Raw genomic sequence first — 20,782 nt, forward strand, 5'->3', positions numbered from 1 at the left:
GATATGTGACACCTGTATATCTGTGTGCTCCTGAGTCTGTATATGGGAGACTGCGCTGAGTGATGTGATATGTGACACCTGTATATCTGTGTGCTCCTGAGTCTGTATATGGGAGACTGCGCTGAGTAATGTGATAGGTGACACTTGTATATCTGTGTGCTCCTGAGTCTGTATATGGGAGACTGCGCTGAGTAATGTGATAGGTGACACCTGTATATCTGTGTGCTCCTGAGTCTGTATATGGGAGACTGCGCTGAGTAATGTGATAGGTGACACCTGTATATCTGTGTGCTCCTGAGTCTGTATATGGGAGACTGCGCTGAGTAATGTGATATGTGACACCTGTATATCTGTGTGCTCCTGAGTCTGTATATGGGAGTAATGTGATAGGTGACACTTGTATATCTGTGTGCTCCTGAGTCTGTATATGGGAGACTGCGCTGAGTAATGTGATATGTGACACCTGTATATCTGTGTGCTCCTGAGTCTGTATATGGGAGACTGCGCTGAGTAATGTGATATGTGACACCTGTATATCTGTGTGCTCCTGAGTCTATATATAGGAGACTGCGCTGAGTAATGTGATATGTGACACCTGTATATCTGTGTGCTCCTGAGTCTGTATATGGGAGACTGCGCTGAGTAATGTGATATGTGACACCTGTATATCTGTGTGCTCCTGAGTCTGTATATGGGAGACTGTGCTGAGTAATGTGATATGTGACACCTGTATATCTGTGTGCTTCTGACACTGTATATGAACTAAATAGACCTCTTGGGGATCTGCAAGGATGGGGCAGGTGTATGCCGCAGGTGCATTTTTGACGTTTTTTAAAAGTTCACTTTAGAGAAATATAGGGGTATTCAATATGGGAGCGAAAACATCGTTTTTGCGTTAATATCGCACTTTCGACGTCATTATCGTAGGTTTGACTTTTACACCGTATTCAATTTCAAAGACTTATCGCAGGTTCGAAAAGTCTTTGATAAAAAGCGGGGATAACTTTTCACCATTGAATAGGTGTCGAAAAAAAGTGCAGAATTGGGGTTTAGGGGTGCAGGGTTAAAAAAAAAAAAAGCCTGCACCCCTGGGAATGACATTTAAAAAAGAACTGTGTCAAAAAAAGTTTTTAAAAAAAAATAGGGACACCCCAAAAAATGTATTTAAAAATTGGGGTGAAAAAAAAAATGGGAAATTTTTTTTTAACAATAGGGAAATAGGTTCAGGGCTATTCTGCAAGTATGCGGCAGATGTTTTCTAGAATAGAATTATAGCGGCAGGTGCACAAATGCAGAATTTTTAAAAACTTACTTACTTTAGGGACTTAAAAATATGCTAGTACCCATTTTCATGTACCCCAAATTTGATGGGACCACTTAAAAAAACGAAAAAAATAACCTAAGTGCTCTTCTGCATCACTTCTTCAATGTCGGGAAAAAACACCTGCTGCGGCTATTTAAATCCCCGACTTTCAATTACAGGCTAAAACGGGGGTACCCATATTGATCCCCCATGTTTTTACAACTTTAGGGGGGTCCTACAATTTTTTTAAGGAAAAATTCGTAACTTTTACGCAAATCCAACTTCGGAGTCTCCCATTTTCGTTACTTTCATATTGAATACGGGGACAAGCGGGCGCGGCCCGATACTTTAACGCAGGTAAAAACTCCAATATGAAACGTAAACTTCGACAGCGAAGTTTACGTTTCATATTGAATACCCCTATAATAATATGCTAGCACCCATTTGCAAGTACCACAAATTTGACTGGACTAATAATTTTCACCAAAAAAATATTGCGTTACGCCATTCTTCACCACTTTGCAAAGACGCTAAAAAAAAGCAATTTAAACAACTTAAGTACCCCAAACACTTTTATTAAGGCTATCAGTACACAGCTACATTGATTCCCTATGTTAATGCATCTTTTTTGGGGTACAGACTGATATCCCCAATTCTGACAGTACTTTCCGCCTGTTCCGCATTCGTCGCTTCCCGTTTTCAACTGTTTAGGAATTGAACAGGGAGAAAAGCAGGGACTTGTGCGGAAAATTTTTGCCTCTGAAACAAGTGAAGGAGGCGAAAAGTAGTCGGACAGGCGAAACTTTTCTGACTTTTCGCCTCTAATTGAATACGGGCCTCAGTCGCACACAGATATACAAGTGTCACATATCACATTAGTCAGCACATTGTGACTTAGGGCCGGATTCAATTAGCCGCGAAAAGTGACGGTCTTTTTGCCTCTCAGACTTTCCGCCTCATTCGCCTGTTTCAGAGTCGGAATCTTTCCATGCGCGTCCCCGCTTTTCACCTAATTCAATTCCAGAACTGGCGAAAATGAAAAGCGGCGAATCAGGGGCATTTGTAGAGAGGAGGGGGCCCGTGTGCAGTCTCCGACACGGCCCCCTCCTCTCTGCCCGGCGGCCGGCAGCACACTGAGCTGTGCGCGGCCAGCGCCAGAGTTATAGACTCTGGGCACTAGAATGCGCCCAGAGTCTATAGAATATACGCAGGTCACTGCGGCCATTTTCCCTGTACTGCGCATGCGCAAGTGACAGAAAAATGGCCGCAGCGGCCATTTTCCAGTCAATTTTACAGCGCAGGACCCCCGCGCCGACGTGGGACTCCGGAGAGGTAAATAAAACTATGGGTGAATCCGTCCGTAAGATGAATTTCCGACAAAAAAAGACATTAAGAAAACACCTCGTGCTAGCAGGGTTTCACGGAACCTGTTGCGCCAAGAGGGGCTTTTTAGCGTGACTGCAGCAAAGGTGTATAAGGTCACATTTTTACGCTTACGGATAGGAGTGGTCTGGTCACAGAGATGCATAAACTCTGCATATTGGTAAATATCATACTTGCTGACAATCTGGCTGCTCCTTCCGGGAGGGAGCAGCCAGATCGCCAGAACAGGGGGTGTGGTCGGCAAAAGGGGGCGGGTCCAAACGAGGTGAGGGCGGTTTGCGGGGTGGGGTCACGCGATCGCGTCATTTTAGCCCCGCCCCCGCTACACAATGCAGGGGAAAAGGGCATTGCGAAGCAGGGGGCGGGGCCAAAATGACGCGAATCGCGTCAGCGGCCCCCCCGCTGCGGGGGTTTATCAGGTAATTCGGAGGTGGGGTCGGGGGATTGGCGGCAGGCGGGAGGCTTACCTGCCTTTCCGGGGGGGCGGGAGCTGCACCCGTTTATCGGGAGGCTCCCGCCCGAATCGGGAGGGTAGGCAACCCTGGTAAATATTCTTATTTTTTGTAGTTCTGTATTCACAATGCGTTAGTAATTGTAGCCAACTTGCCTTTAATTTTAGCCCATTGGAATAAACATCCTTCAATTCAATACGGATAATACTGGGAGGCGTTTCCAAAAATAGTAAAAAAATATATATTTACTGTAGCCGCTGTTTTGCCCCCTGTTTTCTACTTGGTTATTGGAAAACCCCACATATATGTGTTAATTTATCCTGCCTTCTATAGCATTTACAAGGATACATAATATGTGCACTTCATTAAAAATTATATTTATTCAGGGCCTGATATAGCGTTAAACATAAAAATATGACTTTTTGTGTTCATGCAGAACGCTCCCAAGTCTGCGTTTTTGCAGGTGTATTCTGAGTTGCACATATTGGGGTATCAATGAGAGTTTTTAGAAGTGGAGATGTTGCCCATAGCAACCAATCAGATTCTAGCTATTATCCTCTATAACAGGCCTGGCCAACCTGTAGCTCTCCAGCTGTTGTGAAACTATAAGTCCCAGCAGGCCTTGCCACAGTTTTGCTATTAGAGAATGCTAAAACTCTGGCAAGGCATGCTGGGATTTGTAGTTTCACAACAGCTGGAGAGCCATAGGCCAGGCCTGCTCTATAAGGTGCCAGGTAAATGTTAAGTAGACTCTGATTGGTTGCTATGGGCAACATCTCCACTTGTAGAAAACCCCACTTTAGTAAATTGGCCTCATAGTGTCAGATTTGTAGAGTGCAGTGCGGAGAGACTTTATTGCGTCCCAGCATTTTCATGGCTTTCATTTATTGGACCTTTGAAACTATTATCATTTGCTTCTAAATAAACAGTTTCACTCCGTCAATATCACTAACATTATTTTAAACATGATTAATTCCTGTCAGGGAAACGTATGCTTAGGATTGAGTTGATGTTGAAAAGGAAAACATTTCAGCTATGACGTTTTCTATCATTGCTCAAAATATTCCTTTTTGGTAACTGTTAATAAATGATCTATGACATCGTGGGAATCGAACTGCTAGTAACTCTCCTAAAAAACGGTGACAATGGCAATAGCTATTCCTAATGCCGCATACACACACTAGACGATAAGATGGACGATATGAATGATATCGTTATTGTTCATCGCATTCAATATTGTCCAGTGTGCATGCAAGACATCGTTAACGATGCGCGCTCCCGCGGATCGTTAACGATGTCTTTCATTCCCCGTACTTGCAGGGGCAACCTGACGATATCATCAGCTTCTGCAAGTACGGGGATGAGGGAGGGTGCCGTCACTGAACGATATCGCTAACGACATTGAGCCCAGCAATGCAGGGGAAACACTTAACAATATCGCTCATGGAGCACATCGTTAAGTGTGTAGGAGCCTTAACTGCGGGTCCTGTTGCCAACTTAATGAGCACTATATAAGAGTCCGGTGATCTTTCAATATGATAGAACAATGGCGGATTGTGGATTGCAGGACTACACTGTATCGCAACACATCTTGCGCTGTACAGTGTAAAAATTATAGGCAAATGAGGACACATATGAATTGAATTCCACATTATGGGGTCATTGGGTTTTGTGTGTTAACCCTTTTGATTTGAACCAAAATTTGTCATTTAAAGTGTCTTTGTAAGACCACCCCCATACTGCAAGTAGTACAATAGTCTGGTCACCAGAGAACCCACCGTACGCGCATTTTTCCTCCCAAGCCGCAGTTAATCAGCGTTATATTTCTTACCATGGCTCTGGCGGGAGTGTGGCTCCCATTGGGATCTGTCAAGCACAGTAATGTTCCCAGCGGTAACTAACGCTTAGCTGCCTGGTTCTTTTGAACATCAGAGCACGGCTCTCCCAACATGTTATCTATTTGCCCTCATTTGTGTCTCCATTAAAGGGGAAGTAGCTGCGAGTCTTGCAGTGTGACATGAGGCATGTAAGAGTTTGTAAAGGGAATAGCAATGCTCTGCGCTACCATGAGATTCGACAAGTTCAGCGGGAAAGGTTAGAAACCCATTGCAGGAGTTCTGCTGTAATCCTGCAAGACTGGAAAAGCTGCAGTCATGGCTCAGAGCCAACGGAGGGAGTGACACTCGGGGTCAGCTGGGAATTATGGAGGGGAGGGATGGCAATCTCTCATGGAGCACATGGGAAGAAGGAAACCAGTGGAGGATAATTCAGCTAATTCTGCTCCCAGCTCACCTCCGTCATTAGATTATAATGTCTTTTTGGTTAAGCTGCAATTTGATCTATGTATGGAGGATTTTTTTTTTTATATCTCCAGCATTGTATGATGGGGAATACACACTGACGTTAATGGAGATGAATTGGAAGCAGGTGGTTTACTGTGCAAAATGATCATTGCAACACCCACCCCAGTAATAACCAAATCTTCGGAGTAAATGGAGCTTCCATTCATAGAGATAGTTCCCCTCATCTCTGGTTTATGAGATTCACTAATGTTTAGCTATATTTTTAGATAATGGACAATGGGGCCTATTTATTAATCAATCCTGCACTTAATATAAGCGGAAACTGCTGATTCTGCAGGTTTAAGAGCAGAATTAAGTGGCCCTTAATGTACCAATAATTAAAGCTGGAGAAATCACAGATACCTCGTGTTTTCCGCCCACCAGCCCCTGCTGCAGCCGACCTCATACTTTTCTATGGGGACGGTGTTTAACAAGTTCCGCAAAGCAAATCTTTGGGGATCTTGCACGAGTTGCCATCTTTATACCAGTGTACCTGCATCTGGGCTGCTCTGCCGGAGAGGGATCTTTACAATCCCTCTCTGGTGAGTTGCAGACGTCCCACAGTTGTTTGTTGACTTTTCCGCTTTGCGTATATACGCAGCTGGGAAGCCGCACATGCGCATCAGGAGAGCCGCGCACGCGCAGTAGCCGTCTAGTGCCTGTGGGGGATCGCCAAGATGGCGTAGTTCGTATCCTGGTGATTTCAATTGGTACATTTCAGTGAAAACATTTTTTTATTGCAATATGAGTTGATAAGGATTCTTATTCTTTTTGGGCCTGGCTGCACGTTTTAATAAATATGCCCCAAGGGCTTATTTAATAAAATAGTACCATGTGCGGTAATAGGCTGTAACCAATCAATCATCAATCAATAGCTTTCATTTGCTGCATGGTTTGATTAGTGGTTAGCATTACTACCTCACAGCCCTGAGGTCATGAGCTCAATTCCTGAAAAAGGCACAATCTGTGTGGGATTTGTATGTTCTCATTCGGGTGCTCTGGTATCCTCCCACACTAGATAATATGGCTAAAGTAAATGGATAGTGACAAAAACAAATGAACCCTATTGTGTATGTGTATCCATGTGATAGGGAATACAGACTGCAAGCTCTACTGGAGCAGGGACTGATGGGACTGACTGAAATAGTCTCTGTAGAGCGCTGTGTAATATGTGTGCGCTATAAAAATAACTTACTAAATAAATAATATTTGTACGTAAATTCTGGGTCTGACCAGGAGGATGGAACAGGGTTCCAAACTGGATCAGACCCAGAATTTAGCCGGCGCCGACCAAGGATATTCCCGAGTCGGCGCCGTTCACACAGGAGCCGAGTCTGCAGTGACCCAGCTCTTTCCGGCGTGGAAGTGGATGCTTGCAGATGATGTCATCTCCAAGCACCACTGAAGCCGGACAATTGGCCGGCATGCGGCGCGCTCCCGGTCATCGTGACCCGGTTCGCGCCGTTTACACTGCAGGGTTTCACGGGTCATTCCCGTGTTAAACCCGGCAAGTTACCTGGGTTAGATTGCCGGGTCACTCGACACGGTCCACCCCTGTCCCCTTTTACACCAAGGAGCTACCCGGGTTCACCCTGCAATAACCAGGTTTTTAGCTCTGGTGTAAAAGGGGTATGAGTGATTTGCTAAATTGCAGGGGATAACGACAGCCATAACGTATTGGTCGCTGTGCGTCACATACCAGATTTAAGCGATCTCAATTCTGTTAAATAAGCGTCAACGTGTTATCAGTGCAGAGGATCCACCAGCAGAGGACGGTGTGCGCACATCACTTTGCCGGATAATAGACAGCTTCCATCATACACACATACATTAGCGCAGCATACTAAGCCAAATCTCATGTAACGCTCTCACTTTGCCTCCTCTGCCAGCCAATGATCAATTTAGACAAGTTGGACGTGTGTACTTTGGCTCAGAGAGAGATGTTTGTAGCCGCATCAGTATAGCAGGAACCGTACCTCACTATCCGGTGGTGCCAGGCTTGCCTACACACTGACACAAAAGAATTGGCTGTGCAGAAAATTTTCAGTGATGATTCTAATATTCTGATTGGTTGATTGCTGTCTGCCCACCTGCTCCATTTCCTGCTCAGCCATGAGCTCCAGGTTTGCGGAATGAATGAATGACTGCAATCAGCGCTTGAACCCTAGTCAGGTGCACCTAAAATCTATTGCAGCTGAAAGCAAATTTGAAAAAAAAAAAATGCATTATTTATACGGCAGCATTCGCAGTTCATTGAGACATTGGGGTAGATGTACTAAGGGCCTGATTCAGAGCTGAACGCTCTGACCAGAGCGCTTGCTCTGAATCAGTGCCCTCCTACCTGAAAATGGAGCGGCCTCCTGGCCGCTCGCATGGCTGTGGGTCTTTGACCATCAGGACCATCGGGCTTGCGACGAGACCCTGCGGTAGGGTCTCGCTGCCGCAAGCCCAGGAGTGATTTTGGCTCTATCAGAGCCAAAATCACTCCCACTGACATCATTACTGATGTCAGTGGGGCCGGCTTCAGACGGTAGGCGTTCCCATGGGAACGCCTCCGTCTGGCAGCCACGCCCCCAGCACGCCCACCAAAGGGAGCGTGCTGTCACTCACCATCGACAGCACGCCCCCTTTGGCGCGAGACCCCGAGCGATGTATTTCTTGTCGCTCACCGGGTCTCGCGCATGCGCACGACGGAGCTCCCTCCATCGTGCGCATGCGCATTCGGCAAACATCGACCCGCTAGCGAGCGTCATTTGCTCACGAGCGGGTCTGAATGACCCCCTAAGCCTTGGAGGGAAATAAAGTGGATGGAGATAAAAGTACCAACCAATCAGCTCCTAACTGTCACTTTACAGGCTGTGTTTTAAAAATGGCAGGAGCCGATTGGTTGGTACTTTTTTCTCCGTCCTCTTCATTTCAATCCAAGGCCTTAGGCCCCCGACCGGCAGCCATCGATGTTCTGCGATCCGTCGGAGGATCGGTGAAATTATACATTTCACCGATGTACAAATCATGATGTAAACGTGTTGGATTTCACCGATCCTGCAACCCGGCATCTACGGATCGCAGGAATGCGACAATCGGTTGCTTGTGTATGGGCCCCTTTAGTACATTGAGCCCATTGTCACATAATTTCTGCACTCACTTATTTTAGGTAATGCTGTAGCTGGTTTTCCTGGGGTTCCCTTCAGTTCTGTAGTCTAGGACCTGTCACCCTATAAATCGTTTTTGATCACCACTTTAAAATTACTGACAGTTGTGTGTCAGCGGGAAGACCAACAAAAAGAGCAATCTCTGAGATTGCTGCTACTGTATCACAGATATCAACTGCTCTATTGACATAATCAGAGCATACCGATGTACGCCGAAAGCACCATTAGAGTGCAAAGAGGGATCTCTTTGGATCCCTGCGCTCAATGATTTTACGAGCGGGAACACTGCAGTGACAGAACACAGGGCCTGATTCATTAAGGTGCGTACACACGTAACGATGTTGTTAGTGAACGATTTTCATTAAAGATTTTCGTTCAGTTTTTTCCTTTGAAAAAGTGAACTATTTTTTGAAGTGTAATGAACATTGGCCCTGATTCAGAGCCGGACGCTCTGACCAGAGCGCTCGCTCTGAATCAGGGCCCACCTCCATAATTATGGAGCGTCCTCCTGGACGCTCGTATAGCTGTGGGTCACCACCCACAGCATATACGAGCGTGCAGGATGATGGTCGCGATGGTCTTGACCATCGCGACCATCGCCACTGCGAGCAGAAGCCTGCGGTTGAGTTTCTCAACCGCAAGGCCAGGAGTGATTTTGGCTCTATCACTAGTGATCACTAGTGATGTCAGTGGGGCCGGCTTCTGACGGTAGGCGTTCCCTTTTTTGAACGAGTGAACGATAACGACGTCGTTATAGTTAAATCGTTCAAAATATCATGACGTGTGTACGCGCCTTTACTGATGGAAACTGCGATTACGCACGTAATCGGCCGACTGTTGCATTCTGCGCATGCATCACAGTGCGCCAACCAGCCACTGCAATCGTAGTGACTACGCAGACCCATCGCAGAGTGATTGACAGGAAGAGCGCCATTTGTGGGAGGTGACGAGGGGGTGGTCAGTGAAACGATGGCGTGCCAGTGTGCTTGAACGCCGTTGCAGGGGCGTGCATAAATTATCCACTGTGGTGCCATACGCAGCCTGGGTACTCATAGCATACAATGAAGTTAGCAATTCCTGAGTAAGGTCAGAGCTTGTGCAAGTGTGCGTGAGGCTGTGATGGTACTCACTGTTACCGATAGTTTCCCAGTCTTGCTAAGGATTACGGATGTGTGTACAGGCCCGCTAAGAGCAGCAGCGGGCTCGGGTAATAGGGGGCGTGGCCTAATTGGGGGAGGCGTGGCCACGCCCCTTCCCGAAAAAAAACCAAAAAGATTTGCAGCGCTGCTTCGTGCTGGGGGGGGGCGCTCTGGGCCCCCTCAGCCCTGCTCAAAGCCAGGGGGGGCGCGATCAGTGTGATCGCTCCCCCCACAGGCAAAGGAGACTGCAGCTCAGCACACGCAGGGCCTGATTCAGAGCCGCTCGTAAGCGGCCGCTCGTTCGCTCCGAGCGATATTCGCACAACTGCGTATGGGTTGTAATGCGCATGCACCAACCAGTCATTGTGGTCGGAAATCGAGCGCTCGCAAAATAGCGAGTGCCTGCTAATTTGAGTGACAGGATGAGGCGTTTGTGGGTGGTAACAGGGGAAGGTGCTTGAAAACGGGGAGTGGAGATCCGAACGCAGGCGTGCCAAACGGTCAAAACGGGCGTTTTAAGGGTGTGCATAATTAACAAAGCAGCGTCATCGACCACGTCACTTGGTTGTCTCTTAGCCTGAACTGTTCGCATGATTGCGGTAGGAAAATCCAACCACAAGCACTGCGAGCAGTTCAGACGCCTTTCGATGTTCCCGATTAATCTAATAAATAGCGGAGATGACGTAGGATGCGAGCGGCCAGGGGGCGTCTTTACAAAATAGCGCATGTTTCGTTCGCTCGCTCAGACATAGAGGCGTCAACAGACCGCAAAGAGCGAGCGCTCAATTTAAATAGCCGGCCCCTTTTTCTGACCGAGCGAGCGCAAATAGCGTCCGGCTCTGAATCAGGCCCACTGTGTGCTGGGCTGCTGTGAGGGAGGGGTAGCGACGCCGGACCTGGGCCCCCGCCGGGCCCCTCAGGAAGCCCGGGCCCCGGTAATCTGTACCCGCTCCCCCCCCCCTCTCGGCGCCCCTGTGTGTGTAAGGTAAAGTGGGTGTCCAATGGATTAGCATACTATCGCAGCGAGACTGCGTGCGTAATCGCTATTGCAATCTCAGTTGCGATCTGTAATGAATCAGACCCACAGCGGTTCACAGGGTTTTGCACTCAGCAGGACAGCGACTTATCAGAGCAGAAATCCCAATAGGAATACATTTGGAAAATGTCCCTGATAAAATAATTTTTCTGTCACTGTGATAAGGAATTTATACTTTTTCAGGCTCCACAGCCACCGAAGATAAATAAGCATCTTCAAATTTTAAATACAGAGCGCACTTTTAGGACTTGAGAACGCAGCCCGCAATGGAAAGGATACGTGTGATTCTTCAATGGCATTTACTAACTAGATCAGAAGTGTCATTTTTTTTAAAATAGGCTATACAGTATAGTGTTGCAGAAAAAATATCTTGAGTCCCTGGCTCAAACCCCATTGGTTCAGTTGGATTCTATGAACAGAATTTAAAGATTTGGGCAAATGACTTGAAAACAATAAAACACTAGGCATGCTAGGGAAATAAATGTAATGCAATTATAATAATTAAAACAATTGTATATCATAGTACAATCAGAGCCGTAACTAGACTTTTCGGTGCCCTGTGCCAGAAAGAGCATTGGCGCCCCCCTCATTTTTCAAAGGGACATAATGCACCCAAAAAAGGGCCATGGCTTCATGGGGAAGGGCCAGGGAAGAGATAGGGGAGGCCAGGAGATGCTGGGGATAAATAGGGACATAACATAGTGCACCTGAGAGAGGGCCATGGCCTCATGGGGAAGGGCCAGGGAAGAGATAGGGGAGGCCAGGAGATGCTGGGGATAAATAGGGACATAATATAGAGCACCTGAGGGCCATGGCCTCATGGGGAAGGGCCAGGGAAGAGATAGGGGAGGCCAGGAGATGCTGGGGATAAATAGGGACATAATATAGTGCACCTGAGAGATGGCCATGGCCTCATGGGGAAGGGCCAGGGAAGAGATAGGGGAGGCCAGGAGATGCTGGGGATAAATAGGGACACAATATAGTGCACCTGAGAGAGGGCCATGGCCTCATGGGGAAGGGCCAGGGAAGAGATAGGGGAGGCCAGGAGATGCTGGGGATAAATAGGGACACAATATAGTGCACCTGAGAGAGGGCCATGGCCTCATGGGGAAGGGCCAGGGAATAGATAGGAGAGGCCAGGAGATGCTGGGGATAAATAGGGACATAATATAGTGCACCTGAGAGATGGCCATGGCCTCATGGGGAAGGGCCAGGGAAGAGATAGGAGAGGCCAGGAGATGCTGGGGATAAATATGGACATAACATAGTGCACCTGAGAGAGGGCCATGGCCTCATGGGGAAGGGCCAGGGAAGAGATAGGGGAGGCCAGGAGATGCTGGGGATAAATAGGGACATAATATAGTGCACCTGAGAGAGGGCCATGGCCTCATGGGGAAGGGCCTGGGGAGAGATAGATGAGGCCAGGAGATGCTGGGGATAAATAGGGACATAATATAGTGCACCTGAGAGATGGCCATGGCCTCATGGGGAAGGGCCAGGGAAGAGATAGGGGAGGCCAGGAGATGCTGGGGATAAATAGGGACACAATATAGTGCACCTGAGAGAGGGCCATGGCCTCATGGGGAAGGGCCAGGGAAGAGATAGGGGAGGCCAGGAGATGCTGGGGATAAATAGGGACACAATATAGTGCACCTGAGAGAGGGCCATGGCCTCATGGGGAAGGGCCAGGGAATAGATAGGAGAGGCCAGGAGATGCTGGGGATAAATAGGGACATAATATAGTGCACCTGAGAGATGGCCATGGCCTCATGGGGAAGGGCCAGGGAAGAGATAGGAGAGGCCAGGAGATGCTGGGGATAAATATGGACATAACATAGTGCACCTGAGAGAGGGCCATGGCCTCATGGGGAAGGGCCAGGGAAGAGATAGGGGAGGCCAGGAGATGCTGGGGATAAATAGGGACATAATATAGTGCACCTGAGAGAGGGCCATGGCCTCATGGGGAAGGGCCTGGGGAGAGATAGATGAGGCCAGGAGATGCTGGGGATAAATAGGGACATAATATAGTGCACCTGAGAGAGGGCCATGGCCTCATGGGGAAGGGCCAGGGAAGAGATAGGGGAGGCCAGGAGATGCTGAGGATAAATAGGGACATAATATAGTGCACCTGAGAGAGGGCCATGGCCTCATGGGGAAGGGCCAGGGAAGAGATAGGAGAGGCCAGGAGATGCTGCGGATAAATAGGGACATAATATAGTGCACCTGAGAGAGGGCCATGGCCTCATAGTGAAGAGCTATGGAAGAGATAGGGGAGGCCAGGAGATGCTGGGGCTAAATAGGGACATAATATAGTGCACCTGAGAGAGGGCCATGGCCTCATGGGGAAGGGCCAGGGAAGAGATAGGGGAGGCCAGGAGATGCTGGGGATAAATAGGGACATAATATAGTGCACCTGAGAGAGGGCCATGGCCTCATGGGGAAGGGCCAGCGAAGAGATAGGGGAGGCCAGGAGATGCTGGGTATAAATAGGGACATAATATAGTGCACCTGAGAGAGGGCCATGGCCTCATGGTGAAGGGCCAGGGAAGAGATAGGAGAGCCCAGGAGATGCTGGGGATAAATAGGGACATAATATAGTGCACCTGAGAGAGGGCCATGGCCTCATGGGGAAGGGCCAGGGAAGAGATAGGGGAGGCCAGGAGATGCTGGGGATAAATAGGGACATAATATAGTGCACCTGAGAGAGGGACATGGCCTCATGGGGAAGGGCCAGGGAAGAGATAGGGGAGGCCAGGAGATGCTGGGGTTGAAATAAGAGGAAGCTACAAGCAAGAATGATAATAAACAGAAATTTGACAGGCCCAAACAGCGCCCCCTGCCCTGCGGTGCCCTGTGCCATGGCACTGGCCGCACTACCCTAGCTACGGCCCTGAGTATAATATTACAATGGGTGTGATACAAAATATCGACAATAAAATGGTGGACACTCATTTGGTCGACACCAACAGATCACCATGGAAAAAGGTGAACTTTTTTTTATAACCCTAATCTTCACCTTAACCCTCCCTGTGGTACCTAACCCTAACAGTCTCTACTAGTGCCTAACCCTAAAGCTGCATACACACACAACGATTTTGTTACCAACGATTTTATGAACGATTTTCTGTCAGATTATCTATCCGATTTTTTAAAGTGTAATGAACGATTTTTTGGAACTACAAATGATTTTTGCATATTCCCTTAATGAAAATTGTTCAGTTAGTCAGTCTGACTGAACTACAAACTACAAACGTGAACGCGCATGAACGATAATCGTTCATCGTTTTAACTCAGAAAGTGAACGATATTTTTCAATGATTGAACGATAAATGATACCGTTATTGATAATCGTTCAAAAAATCGTTGTGTGTGTATGCACCTTGACTCTCAGGTAAGTGCATAACCCTCCCTATGGTGCCTAATCCTAACCATTGGGGTAACCGTCTCTCCTAGTGCCTAACCCTAGTGTCACGTTTCCCCCGCTGCGAGTTTGATACTTAAGTATCCCTCGCAGCGAGAAGATTACTTAATCATCGGAGGCCATATAGCCTCCGATGATGAATAGGCCCCAAAGTCAGCTGCAAGTCAACTTCTGCAGATCACAGATCCCCTTGCATTGCTGGGAGGGGTAAAGCGACTGCTGTAGTCTCAGAATCATGGAGAACCACAAACGTGTTTTCAATAAACACAAATTGTGCTGTATAGAGAACTGATAGGTTGCAAACTTGTGTTTAGCTACAGTACTTCCTCCAATCCATCTGTACTCTTAAAAAAAAATAAATGTCTCCAAAATCATCTCAGTCCTCTGTGCTAGGATGAGATCTGTTCCCCCTTCCCATTCTCTTCCACATTTGCATTGGTAATGTGAGATAATTAACGCTGAGCACATTGAAGGACAGTTGAGCCCTCCGCAGACAGAGCTGCTCTTTACTAGATATGCCTCTCTGCATTAATATCCAGTTGCTAAATGAGGGGAATGTGGAAAGCGTAGACGCCTCACACCTGTGACCATCGCTGTGCTTTGTTCTAGAAGGATGGACAGATTTATACAGAGCATCCCATTGTATAAACATCTGGCCTCCCGAATGGAATAATCATTCTTCTACTTTAGTCTGGTGTAGGGGGCGTTTTAAGAGAGGAGGGGGCCCATGTGCAGGCTCACTGCGGGCACCTTCCTCTCTTTGGTGGTGCTGTGGTGGCCGCCGGTGCAGTAGATTCTGGCTAAGTGCCAGAATGAACTGTGCATGCGTGGTTCTCCGGGAAAATGGCACCCATGACATTTTCCTGGGGACAGCAGTACTGTGCATGCGCGAGTCACCGGGAAAATGGCCGCCGCCATCTTCCCAGTGATTTTGCTGCTCTGCAGAGCAGGCCCAGTGCTGCGGAGAACGGACAGGTAAGTATAAAGACTATAATGGGTGCCGTGTGTGCGGTGTGGGCCCCCCCTGGACCTAGGGTCCCATGTCCACATCACACCCTGCTCCCATTATAGATACGCCCCTGGTCTGGTAACATAGTCCAAGCTGTGGCTATATCAGAGTTATATTTACCTGTATGGAAGCTGCGGATGTTTTGTGGCACCTAATAAATAAAAGACAACAAGCGAAGTGGAGGTACTGTAGTCATTATATGGGCTTAAGCAATAGTCATGAGGATGCAGCCTATGAATTCATCCAAAGCTAGGGAACATCGCTGAGGCATGGGGCACAGGCTTTGTGCCTCATGCCTAAGTGATGTACCTAGTTTTTAGCAAACGAACAGACCGAATATTGATTCAGCACACAAAATGGCTGCTTCTGCTGAGCGTAGGTGATAGAACCACTTTATTAGAACGAGTAGTGACTGATTCCTATAAATATTTTATTATGATTGGGACTCAAGTGTAGAGATGTTCTGTGCTCCTCGTTCTCATATATCAATAACACATGTCTGTCGACATGTACTGCTACAACACGGATAGCCCTGCTCAATCAAGGGTGACGATCCAGGATTGTACTATATCAGGGGTCAACTACTCCGCTCCTAACTGTCACTTTACAGGCTGTGTTTAAAAAATGACAGGAGCTGATTGGTTGGTACTTTATCTCTGTCCACTTCATTTAGCACCGAGGCACCTTTAGGGGGTATCCTATTACCCTTGGTAATTTGCCGCACAAAAAAAAACGTGCTTTTATCGTGATAAAAACCTGATGGTCATTATTGGGCTACCCAATTATAGCTAAAGCTGTACGTTTCAGTTCTCCAGACAACCTAATCCACCCGAATTTCCTGAATCTGGATGAATCCGAGTCGCAGTTGTGGTCTACTGAGGAGATTGTTGTAGAAAAAATCCATTGTGCTTGATACAGGTTTAGCACTGCTGCCTTAACGTGGGAAGATGATCCTATATATGAGCTGGAGATTTACATTGACATCTGTCATTTCAGTTAAATAAATAACAAAAAGTTCGTCTAGAAGCGCGTTTCTCTGCAGATTGGGGCGGGGATTGGGCAGAGCAGGGGCAGGACTTTGTCCTGATTTGGCATGTCTAAGTTGGGAGCTATTTGTGCCTGTCAACCAGTATTTGGAACAAAGGCATATTCAGCATTGTAATTAATTTACACATTACAGGAGAATTCAATTCCCGATGTCTGTGAAGTGCTGTCGGGAAGTCTCGGGTACAGTCGGAACGCCGGCAGCTTGCAAAGATCAGCATTGCCAAAATTCCTCTGCACTACATAGGGTTGGCCCAGAAAAATGAACGATGTTGGGCTACCGTTGTTCCAGGGAATATGTGCAGCTGAGCATGGTAGCAATGCTTCGGCCATAATGGAATCCACCTCTATGAATTGCAGAGAGGATTTGTGAGATGCTGGAAGGTACAAGTTTACATATTTATCAATAATGGTGCATAAACACGATCAGATTTTTCCTTCAGATATGAACGATAACGATTTAAAAATCGTTCAGTCGTTCATATCTGAAGGAAAATCGTTCATATCTGACATGCCTGAACGATGGACGATCAACGATGCGCGTTCCCGTTTGTCAGATAACGATATCTGACATCTGAAGGGTTTGCAGTCAGACTTGGACGATTCCATTCATTTTAATGCAGTCAAAAATCGTTCAATCGTTCAAATCGTTCAAAACTTTGGTCAAATCGTTCAAATCGTTCAAATCGTTTAATCGTTCAGACGTTCATCTGACAAATCTGACAAGTCTGACAAATCTGACCGTGTGTACGCTCCATAAAGCTGCATACACACACAACGATTTTGTTACCAACGATTTTATGAACGATTTTCTGTCAGAATATCTGTCTGATTTTTTAAAGTGTAATGAACAATTTTTTTGAACTACAAACGATTTCTGCATATTCCCTTAATGAAAATCGTTGAGTTGACAAGTCTGACTGAACTACAAACTACAAACGTGAACGCGCATAATGATAATCGTTCATCGTTTAACTCAGAAAGTGAACGATTTTTTCAAACGATTATCATTAAACGATATCGTTTACCGATAATCGTTCAAAAAAATCGTTGTGTGTGTATGCAGCTTAAGAGTTACACACAAGTCTGTTTTGTGGACGGACCTTGCGATTTTCTACGCATTCTTCGTAGCTGAGAACACGCAACAATGGGCCTCATTTACAAGTTTCTATAACACCGCGCTGATGTTAGTTATATGCTGAAAGCAGTTCCACTTTAAAGGTACATAAATAATAATAATGGGTGCTTTTAATTATGCATTGGTCAAATGTGTACGCCTTACCTGTAAGTAGAGATGTGCGCCGGACCATTTTTGCCGGATTTGGATTTGGATTTGGTTCTAATTCGTCGTCCGGCTTTGGATTTGGATTTGGATTTGCCAAACTGTGGTGACTGGCTTTGGATTTGGATTTGGATTTGGAATTTTTTACAAAAATTGACAAAAAAGCTAAAATCACATAAATTGGTCTTTTTTTTCTTCCTAGAGTATTATTAACCTCAATAACATTAATTTCCAGTCAATTTAGACCATATCACAGCTTATAATATTGTTTTCAACATTATTGGCCAAAGGTTGCAGTGAGCTGACTGGTTACTAAGCGACAAAGCAGCGGCACAGACACCACAGTATAAAGCACATCTATGACACATTGCCACACAGCAGTGGCAGAAATGAAAAGTAGTGCACCCACCCAGTGGGGTACGGCCAGCAGAGTCACAGTACTTGTTTACAAAGTGTGCTACGGCCCTAGGAGTCACAGTGCACAATCTTGTTAGCATTACACCGCACATAGGGCCTGATTCACATTACACCATAAAGTAGTGTCTCTTATTTATGTTACGACACACAGTAGTGCCCCTTTTACACAATGCCCACAGTAGTGACCCTTTTACACAATGCCCACAGTAGCGGTGTCCCTTACACAATGTCCCCCAGCAGTGGTGCCCCCTATGCAGTCCCCTTAGTAGTAGGGTCCACTATGCAGTGCCCCCAGTAGAATGCCCCCCAGTAGTATGCCCCCCATTAGCAGGCCCCCCCAGTAGTATGCCCCCCATTAGCATGTCACCCAGTAGTATGCCCCCCATTAGCAGGCCCCCCAGTAGTATGCCCCCCATTAGCATGCCACCCAGTAGTATGCCCCCCCAGTAGTATGGCCCCCCTAGTAGTATGGCCCCCCCAGTAGTAGGCTGCCCCAGTAGCAGGCCTCCCCCAGTAGTAGGCTGCCCCAGTAGTAGCCCCCCCTGTAGTATGGCCCCCCCTGTAGTAGGCTGCCCCAGTAGCAGCCCCCCCAGTAGTAGTAAGCCCCCCCAGTAGTATGCCCCCCCCCCAGTAGCAGGCCCCCAAAGTAGTATGGCCCCCCCAGTAGCAGACCCCCCCCAGTAGTATAGCCCCCCCCAGTAGCAGGCCCCTCAGTAGTATGGCCCCCCCAGTAGCAGACCCCCCCCCCAGTAGTATAGCCCCCCCAGTAGCAGGCCCCTCTGTAGTATGGCCCCCCCCAGTAGCAGAACACCCCCCAGTAGTGCAGACCCCCCCAGTAGTATAGCCCCCTCCAGTAGCAGGCCCCTCTGTAGTATGGCCTCCCCAGTAGTATAGCCCCCCCCCAGTAGCAGACCCCCCCCAGTAGTGCAGATCCCCCCCAGTAGTATGCCCCCCCCAGTAGCAGACCCCCCCCAGTAGTATAGCCCCCCCAGTAGCAGGCCCCTCTGTAGTATGGCCCCCCAGTAGTATAGCCCCCCCCAGTAGCAGACCCCCCCCAGTAGTGCAGACCCCCCCCCCAGTAGTATAGCCCCCGGCCCAGTAGCAGGCCCCTCTGTAGTATGGCCCCCCCAGTAGTATAGCCCCCCCCAGTAGCAGACCCCCCCCAGTAGTGCAGACCCCCCCCAGTAGTGCCCCCGGCCCTTGCACAAATAAAAAAATAAAACTTACCTGATTCCCCGCTCCCGCGCCGTCCGCTCTGTCACACGCTGAGGAGGGAGCCGGAAGATGGAGCTCATGTGTGAGCTCCAGCCGGCTCCCTCCGTGCAGCAGCCAATGAGAGTCTGTGACTCTCATTGGCTGCTGTAACAAACACACAGCTGCCGCTGGCGGCTGTGTGTCTGTGTCTGTGTAGGGCAGAGCGCTATCACTGCGCTCTGCCCTACACGCGAGGAGACCTGATGTCGGATTCTCTAGTGAGAATCCGACATCAGGCGGCCGCCGTTCGGCCCCGAACGGGGATCCGAGTCAGGCGGTGAACACCCGAACAGGGTTCGGGTGGACTCGGATCCCCAATGTTCGGAGCGGTTCGGATTCCACAGAATCCGAACCGCTCATCTCTACCTGTAAGGGAATAAAATGATAATAAAAAGCAGATGTTTATAAAGCTCTGTCCCTGTCTGTGTCCGTCTTCTCTCTTCACCCGTCCTAACTGCGCCGTGGGGCATAGACGGACACAGACATGGAGGGAACCAGCCGGCAGCAGAGAAGGTAGGCAGCAATAGGGCCAGTTAGTTAGGGCTCATCTGCCACCATCTAAGCGCGGCTAACAGCCGGTATTATTGAAAGTCTCCCAAGTCTCCCAGTACAGACTATTTAACTCTGCAGCAAGAAGAGCGTTATAAACATCTGCTTTGTATTAACATTTTATTCTCTTACAGGTATTGCGTACACATTTGTCCAATACATAATTACAAACGTCCCTTATTATGGGCTTCATTTATCGACGAGTTTATAATTCACGAGTGATAAAAGTCGTCGCGTAGGATAATGGTGCTCCAGCCAATCAGTCAGCTTGTACCTATCATTTTATACAACGTACTTGATAAATGCTACCTCAAAGCTGATTGGTTGGAATGGGTAACTTCTCCACTGGTTTATATACGGACAATACTTGTGGACTTTCTGGCTGCTCTCTCCAGGAGGGGACAGCCAGATTGGCACAGCGAGGGGCATTGTGCAGCATAGGTAGGCGGTGTGGGGGTGTGTGTGATTGAACGGTTGCATCATCGGTTGTCCGCGCCGCCCACTAAGTGGGCGGCACTGAGTGGACGCAGAGAGCTCCAGGAGACTTGATTACGCTTTCAGGTGGGCAGGATCACCATCCGAGATTCGGTAGAGTAGGCACGTCCGATATGGGCGAAATACGAGTGAAACTGTGACTGACTTGTGAGCGACTCCGAATCAACCTGAGTACTCAGAAGAAAAAGACGCCTGTTCACTTACGACAGGTGATCCACTTATAATGTGAATAGCTTCATCCCTGCTGTCAGTCTGCCCAACATGAAGGACAGCGTAAGGCAGGTGCCATCTGACTGAGCCAGTTTAAACCACGTGGTTGTGGGAGCAGTATACCTTTAAGAATTATGATGCTGGTGTTAGTCATTAGTGTTAGCCTATTGGGATCCTTGGGGGTGTGGCCTTGCTTGTATATTAGGTCTGTTATCCAAAGACTCAGCCTCTTTGTTTCTGGAAATCCCACCTTCCCTCCCTGTTTGTGGTGTATTGTTTGCTAGGTGTGTTGTG

At 47.8% G+C, this 20,782-nt stretch overlaps 2 long non-coding RNA genes across 2 annotated transcripts in view; one reads left to right on the forward strand and one right to left on the reverse strand.

Moving 5' to 3' along the window:
• LOC148436238 (uncharacterized) overlaps nt 1-7,534 on the reverse strand; it is a 50,676-nt gene extending 43,142 nt beyond the window's left edge. The window contains exon 1 of the long non-coding RNA XR_015876488.1: nt 7,457-7,534. This is a non-coding gene — a long non-coding RNA (uncharacterized LOC148436238). The remainder of the gene's footprint in view (nt 1-7,456) is intronic.
• The window catches only part of LOC148436236 (uncharacterized), a 590,534-nt gene that overhangs the window by 231,454 nt on the left and 338,298 nt on the right, over nt 1-20,782 (forward strand). The window lies entirely within an intron of this gene.

The sequence above is a fragment of the Taudactylus pleione genome, unplaced genomic scaffold (genome assembly GCF_031769625.1).
Source record: "Taudactylus pleione unplaced genomic scaffold, aTauple2 ptg001880l, whole genome shotgun sequence".
Lineage (NCBI taxonomy): Eukaryota > Metazoa > Chordata > Amphibia > Anura > Myobatrachidae > Taudactylus > Taudactylus pleione.